This window comes from Pavona decussata, unplaced genomic scaffold, assembly GCF_977016875.1.
Source record: "Pavona decussata unplaced genomic scaffold, jaPavDecu1.1 SCAFFOLD_389, whole genome shotgun sequence".
Taxonomy (NCBI): Eukaryota; Metazoa; Cnidaria; class Anthozoa; order Scleractinia; family Agariciidae; genus Pavona; species Pavona decussata.
In genome coordinates, this window is record NW_028145761.1 from 42,271 (window position 1) to 50,000 (window position 7,730).

At 37.7% G+C, this 7,730-nt stretch overlaps 1 pseudogene; it reads right to left on the bottom strand.

Annotated features, from left to right (window-relative positions):
• Positions 1-1,084: 1,084 nt before the first annotated feature.
• LOC146451407 (uncharacterized) lies at positions 1,085-1,624 on the bottom strand (annotated as a pseudogene).
• Between the last annotated feature and the right edge of the window lie 6,106 nt (positions 1,625-7,730).

Sequence of the window (7,730 nt, forward strand, 5' to 3'; positions counted from 1 at the left end):
TATTTTACTTATAACTTGTTTACTGCTATAAATTTTTTTAGCACAATTAATCAATGTGAAACACCCAACCCAAAATTTAAATGTGAAGCCTGGACATGATTGATTATTTTTGTTGTTGTTGTTGTTGTTGTTGAAGTAAAAACGATTAAAATAATAATGGATAACTATATATTTTTAACTTTTGGGACCATTCTCAAAGAACCAATGAGTAGATTGGAAACGTTACGCAGTTAGGGTTGTCGCAATGAAAGAAATACAGTAGCGTGTTGTTAAACGTAAAAGTGGTTATTATTTTGCACTCGTAGTTATAAACAAGTTATATAAATTACGGCTCAAAATAAAACAAAAATGCGAGCAACAGAATTCTGCTTGCAAAAGCTAAAACAAAAAACATGGAAAATGACAGAGTTGGCGCTCGGTTGATGTAATACGTACCTTAAGCATTTTGTTTTCTATTTCAAGCAAGTTGCCAGGATTGGAATTAATCACAACCTATAGATGCTTTCTTCGTGAAACACAGAATTACAAACAGTATTAGGGCAAGATATCATGAAAATCATCAGACATGTCTAACTCATTCGGGAGCTCAACGAATGCGAATGACTAAGACTGGTACGACTTCAGATCTGCAGTCTCTCTGCAAGTAACTTCTGTTTACTTTTAAAACTCATTAATAATTCTTAAGTTTGATAGCCAATAAAAATGGTTAAATTCGTCACGTGCATGAGATTTGATACCCAATGAAAACATAGATGAAAACCACAGGTGCTTTGAACCATATCAAAACCGCGCGTGGTTTCCATCTGTCTTCTCATTGGACATCAAGATTTATGGATCAAAACAAAACAAATTGAACACAAAAACAATACTTCAATTTATTTAATAATCATAATTAATCAGCTTCCTTCTCTTCTTTCACTCACACCTTGGCGCGTATTATCCCTCATATCGGCATCAAGATAACGACAAAAAATAGTAAATCTGCAATAAAATGTAGAAAGTTTAAAAAAGGTCAATCTATATTCTAACTGTACTCTTCGATGAAAAGAGTATCTTGCATTAAACATAAATTCTATGTCCTCTCTTACCTTTTATCCGAAGCATCTAAAGGATCTAATGCTTCGCTTCCCACAGTTTCATCTAAATGCCTTTGGATGCCACAGATAATTCCATAAAAGTCCTTGCCGGATATACCTTCCCTTCACTTTTCGCAACCTCCTGAACAAATTTACTCAGCCAGTAGTTTAAAGCGTTGGCATCCATATTTGCCAAATCTGTACTCAACGACTGAACTTTGAACAAATCTCCATAATCTTTAAAATCGCCTCCAGCCTCAAGTACAGGAACTTTAACTTTTCTATTTATCTGCCATTCGCGAAAAATTTTTATCGCCGATTTGGTTTTGTAGGCAGCTGACTTAGGAATGCTCCCTTGCAGCAACTTTGATTCTTCTTCCCCAGTTTTTGGAAAACGAAAACGGCTTCGGTATTCGCTGCAAAAGACTCTGCAATCTTCACCACCACATGACTTACAACGAACAACAACAATTAATTCCCACATTTTGATTATTATTAAAATTCATAATCTCATAGGAAATTAAAGCACTGAAACAATGCCCCCTAATTACTAAAGAAGTGTCAATAGTTTTAGAAGAAAAAATCAAAAACTCGTGCGTCGTGTTTGACGGGGGTCTCCAAATACCTCGAAACAATAAAAGCACTTGGCCCATGGCCTCGTGCTTTCATCTGTTGCTCGGTGTCTGGAAACCCCGGTCAAACACTCGCACTCGTCTTTGATTTATTTCTTCTCAAACTCATTAATAATTCATCAAGAGAAAACAAAGAAAATCACCACCGTGACCGTGGTTTGGATATGTGATCCTAATTACCTTTAACTTTAACTTTAGCCTTGAATTTCTCTAAGAGTTATTGATCATTTGAGAAGCCATATCAAACACTCGAAAGTGTGTTTCATCAGATATCCAAAAACTGAGAAGTCGTTTAAAAAAACTCGGCTGCGCCTCGTTTTTTCATTCTACTTCTCAGTGTCTGGATATCTGATGAAACACACCTTCTCGTGTTTGATATGTTACTTTACAAACTCATTAATAATTCATCAAGAGAAAACAAAGAAGATCACTACCGTGACCGTGGTTTAGATATGTGATCCTAATTACCATAAAATTTTGCCAACTTTAGCCTTGAATTTCTCCAAGAATTATTGATCATTTGAGAAACTCGAAAGTGTGTTTCATCAGATATCCAAAAACTGAGAAGTCGTTTAAAAAAAAAAACGGCTGCGCCTCGTTTTTTCATTCTACTTCTCAGTGTCTGGATATCTGATGAAACACACCTTCGAGTGTTTGATATATTACATGAAGCTACTCAGAAAACATTTCTCTTCGTTTTGTGTGTCTTAACGTCCTTTTTCTGACGGGTAGCATGTTTTTTCGTCTAATTAAGCCAGTTATTCGTTGTTTCTCTTAAATAGTTATAATGAATAAACGGCACGAAATTTAATATTTTAGGACGTGGTGGAAAGGGCAACCATCCGCTAGCTACTTGACATTTGGGTGCATGGCAAACATCTTATGTTGGTCTGAAATCTTAACGTTTGGTGGGTGGGGAGGGAGGGGGGAGGTGGATTTGAGATTTTGCTGGTCTCATGTAAACGGTTCATACTTTCTCACCATGCTACGCTCATGGGTAATACGACAGATGTAAGTGGAACGTCCTAACCGAGAAAACGGGACTACCTTTTTTTAACACAAATTAAAATTCCGTTTCTCCTCGAAATTTTCCACTTGGAAGACTCATTTTGATGTTGTTGTTCTTGTTTTTTTTTTTTGTTTTTGTTTGTTTGTTTGTAAATGGTTAACAACCGCAAACTTGCTTCCACCGGACTGAGACGTACCGCCCCATGTGAGGTCATACCTGTGTCATTTAATCAGGGCCTTTGTTCTTGGTCAAGCAGCTTGTAACGATATTGGGAACAGTCATCAGCTATGGTGGATGTTGTCGCAGTTTATTTAATTACTGCCATTTGATAGATAAAGGATTTGCAAAAATACCGTGACATTCCGAGAAACGGAACCCACGGCATAAATTAAACTTGGGGAAAATGACATATATAACAGATTAAGCTGATTATGCTCTTATCACTTCTGTTCGGAATACAAATGTTAGCTGCAATCACAACAAGTTACCCGTGAGGGGTGGTGACAGTTGACGTTCCATGGTTTCCGAGATCTTGAGCATTTTTATGATGATTTGTTGGCCCTTTTCAACAAGGTTAGATGGAGTTAGACATGAGCATGGCAACATTGTACTTGAATGCGCTGTTGTTAAAGATACTGGGAAGGTCGTATTAAATGTTGCTGCCCAGGCTCGCAAACTGTAGACACTAAGACGAAGAGCGCTTGCAACAAAAGGCCAACAGGAAGACATTTAGTTCAAAACAATAGGTCCAACCCTTGGTCCAACTGATTTGCCTTTCGTGATACATCTCTTGTATACATAGTTTTGCGAAACCTGGTGCCTGTACATGAACATGCTCATCAGATTCACAATATTTTGGGCTGACTGAGCCGATCACTAATTTATTCTATCTGCTAAATGATATATGAGGAGAGTTAACTGGCATAAGTTATTTTCCGGGTAATGAATTAACTAGTACCCAATGCAGTCTATTCTCAGCAGCAGGCGGAGGCCTTTAGAATTTTGGCCGACTGAGAAAAAGAGAGAGGCCGATAATTTGTGCTTCAGAGAGGAGAAATATCTGAAACACTTCCACGTTCCGAGTGTGTACACACTGTAGAGGTACTAGGAAGAAACGCCTCGTCAATTAGCCGCGTGCCACACGTTGTAGTTTGACAAGAAAAGAAATGTCTTTCATAGCACGGTAGATTGACAACTTGAAAAGTTCCACCACTTTGAGGGCAATCTGTTAAAAAAGTCTGGAGACGTGAATACGCCGATGCTTATGCTCTAGTCAGAGGAAATTTAGTTTCCAATCTATTATCCTACATTTTGAAACCAGACGGGTTGATTTCTGCATTTGGTGGTTGTGCATATAAGGTTAGTGTTGAATAAAAGTTATTAAGGCGATGATGAATGCAGATGTTCGTGACAGTTTTTTTTTTTCCGGATTTCATCATTTCGCCTGGCCTAAATCTTGCTGATCATATTGAACATAGAGTTTAAATAAATTTTTACTGTCTTTCAGGAAGGGATCTTGATGGAACTTAACAGGAAAACTCCAAGCGATTATATACTTTTGTTTTTCTTATTGTCCATGGTTCTTTTCATGGTTTAACTCCTCTTGACAGCAAACTCGCTTTGCAAATAAAACATCCTTTTTGGGTTTGTAAAGAAATCCTATTGCTCCTTCTAAAAAGAAATACGACATTTTATCTACGGTGTTCATATCACAGACATGGTTTCTGCACGGGATGTCATATACCAAAAATAATTTCTTCAGCTTTTACAGCACCATAAATTGCTATACAATTAAATGAAGAAAATTAAACTGTTATTAGTTTCACATGCCTTTTTTAAAAATGACTTTGTTTCATAACTGCCCCATTTTGGCAATCAGATCGCCATTTTCTTCCCTCTCCCCGCCCCCTCCCCCAATATCCCCCTTCCTCCTTCCCCCAGACAAAAATAATAACAGTAATCGTACTGTTTCACAGTGTAGTCTAATGGAGGAGAATAAGGTGAATTTCTTCTCATGATGAACAAAAAGGGTGGGCGAGTTTCCTCACATACCAGCAAGAAAGTGCGTATTATTGATTTTACAATAAAGCTAGGTATCATCAGTGCGACTGTCAAAAAACCCACCTTTCATAAGACGTAGTGAAATTTGTTTCTTCGTTGATCTACCCATTTTCGGGCTGGGCGTTCTCTCTTCCGGCATCAGGCGTTATCAACAAATAAACTTTATTTTTATTTATTTCAACAGGGGAAATCATCGCCCGAGAATTTCGGATATAGTTGTTAAAAACCTCAAGTTTTTCTTCGGCAAAATGACAGCTCAAAATTTTGTAACACGAGAAAGCTAATTCGAAGGGACAGATATATCGTTAAAAAAGCGAAAATAAGATCAGTTAACATTTTTTGAAAAGCCAGCAGCAGCTCGCAAATTCGGGAAATAAGATTCCATTCCCTAAAACTTTCTGTAAACTAAATTTTCAGCTAGAGCATTTAAACAGATCAAACTCCATTAGCTTACACAAATATGCCATTAAAAGGGAAAAAACGATCCGACAAACAGACGAGCCAAGATTTTTAATATTTTTCTTTGATGTTCGCATTGGGTGATATTGACAACCCGCGTGAAAGGGCTTATTTGCGAAAACATATATGTACACCATTCAAACAGCTTTTGCTTCCAGCGAGGCTATACATGAGATGATGAAGATCGAAATGTTGAACAACACACTAAGCTATTTAAAAAAATACAGTTACTTTATTGCAAACTCATACACACTCTCTAGTGGTTTCCTGAATCCTTCTGTGCTAAAAGCTGAAAAAAAAAAAAAAAAAAAAAAACTCTATTACGATTGTAAAGGATTCATTCTTATTATACATATGAATAACTTAGTATGGGAAATAACACACGCATGTTGAACTATTTCTTCCTGCTCATTTGGTAGATTGTCTATCTTCAACATGTTACTCATCTGTAACTGAACGGGTCAGCTTATAATTTAGACGGGTAATTCACCTGATTTTATCAGCCTTCTTGTATGTCTGTTTACATGTTTCTCAGACAAACTATCCCTCTAAGAGCAAAGAGTCTACAACAACAACGTGCCCATTCTCGTACCCAGAGACTTTAGGCTATTTGTCCAGCGGTTGGTAGCAAGGAAAGATTCTGGAGAATTCGGGATTTTTTTTTTTTTTTTTTTTTGATTGGCTGCATCATAACGGTTTTTTTACAGCAGAAATCCTGCGTTAATGGAATTAAAATTCCCCAGTCTCTCTCCTGGTGACCAAGCGCTGACAAAAAATCCTGAGGACCGTGGGCACGAAATTACCAAGTGCGTGTTCACACTTAGAGGGATGATTTTTCGGACGGATTACTACTCTAGAGAAGTTATCATGTGAAAGCAGCCATTGCGGAAAGCAAAAGTAGGGAAAGACATGAAGAGAATCTAAAAGTTGGCGAGTCTTGTCTCTTTTTTAACCCTTCTTTCAATTTGGCGATGCCCAACCTTGCTCTCTACAAGTTCCATGCCTGGAATAGGGCAGTTTTCAATTGAGCATCGAAAGTAATTTCGCGTTTGCTTTGGTTTTGCTTTGTTATGCTCTGTGATTGGTTAGAAAAACTCGCGCCACCTTTTTAACCAATGAGAAGACCAAAACCAATCGTGCCTCGCTCGCACGCGTTTTGCCGCGCTTAGCGTCGGTTACGTGCAATTGCTTCGAGTTCTGATTGGTTCATTGCACTTTTTATGTCTTTTGTGATTGGTCAAAGTAATTACTTGGCTTTACGTGTTACGACACTCAATTGAAAAACGCTCTAACTTGATTGAATGTTTGTTACTTCTTCCTACTTAGTTTACACAAAAGTCGAATTAGACGAAGAATTCGTCAGAAATGTATTTGGTCTTTCAGTCTTGTTTTCCACTAACCATGAGCATTTGAAACCCAACCAGCTATTTTTTACGAGAAAATAATTTCACAAAAAGTACAAAAATTCATGTTCTTAAATTTATATTTGGTAATCCCAAATCTATAAAATTTTAAAATCAGGATAAGGACGACGAAGACGCAAAGCTTGTTAAAAGGGGTAAATTCTAAAAGCACCTCTCAGTTTACTTTGTCACTCAATGAATCTAGGACAAAAATGGGGGAATAAATCTGTGAAGTGGTATTCTTAAGTTTACCAAATTCCTACCAGACGGGAATTCCGTCTTGAGACGAATTTCGCATCTCTAATATAAATTCAGTAATAAAATCACCACTTTTTTCTAACCTACCTCTCTACAAACTGACTGCACTGTCACATTTGGTTTCCATTTATTATGGGAAGCTGAATGTGAACTGGGGCGAGTAAAAAAAGAAGCCACTTTAACTCGCCTCAACCCTCCCTCTGTTTTCTGAAACTAAGAATAATCAAAGTAGACCTATGGTGAACACGTAGATAAAGTAAATTATGTAGAGATGAAACATGTCAGTGAACTTGCAATCATTCAGCTTCTTCTGCAATCTCTTCTGTCCATCTTCTTTTATCCACCCTAACCTGTCTTTTAAGTTCCCTATCCTTCTGTCGGTATTCATCTTGCCATCTCTTTTTTTGCCTCTCTGATCTTGCACCAATTAACTTTTGTTTGATGGCTTTCCTTTGGTCCAAGCTTCCTGGTTTAACCATGGCTTGCTTTTCTTTTTCTTATACCCTAGGACCTCCTCTGCCGTTTGTACATAAGCTTTCTCCATTATCTCACTTTTCCTTTCCACTTCGTCTCTTTCTTCTTCCTCTCCTTCCTGGGTCAATGGCTCTTCTACTGCTAGTGCCTGGAATCTGTTCTTCAGCTGTATGTTAAACCTTCTGTGTATATCATTGTTTTGGAGTTTCGGTGTGTTAAACTTCTTCTTGGTACTCTTTGTCAACGGTGCTCTTTTGAGCTTTAACCTGATGGTTGATCGTACAAGGTTATGGTCGCTGCTCACATCTGCTGACCCCATGGACCTGGTATCTAACACTGACGTTCAAAATCCTCTGTT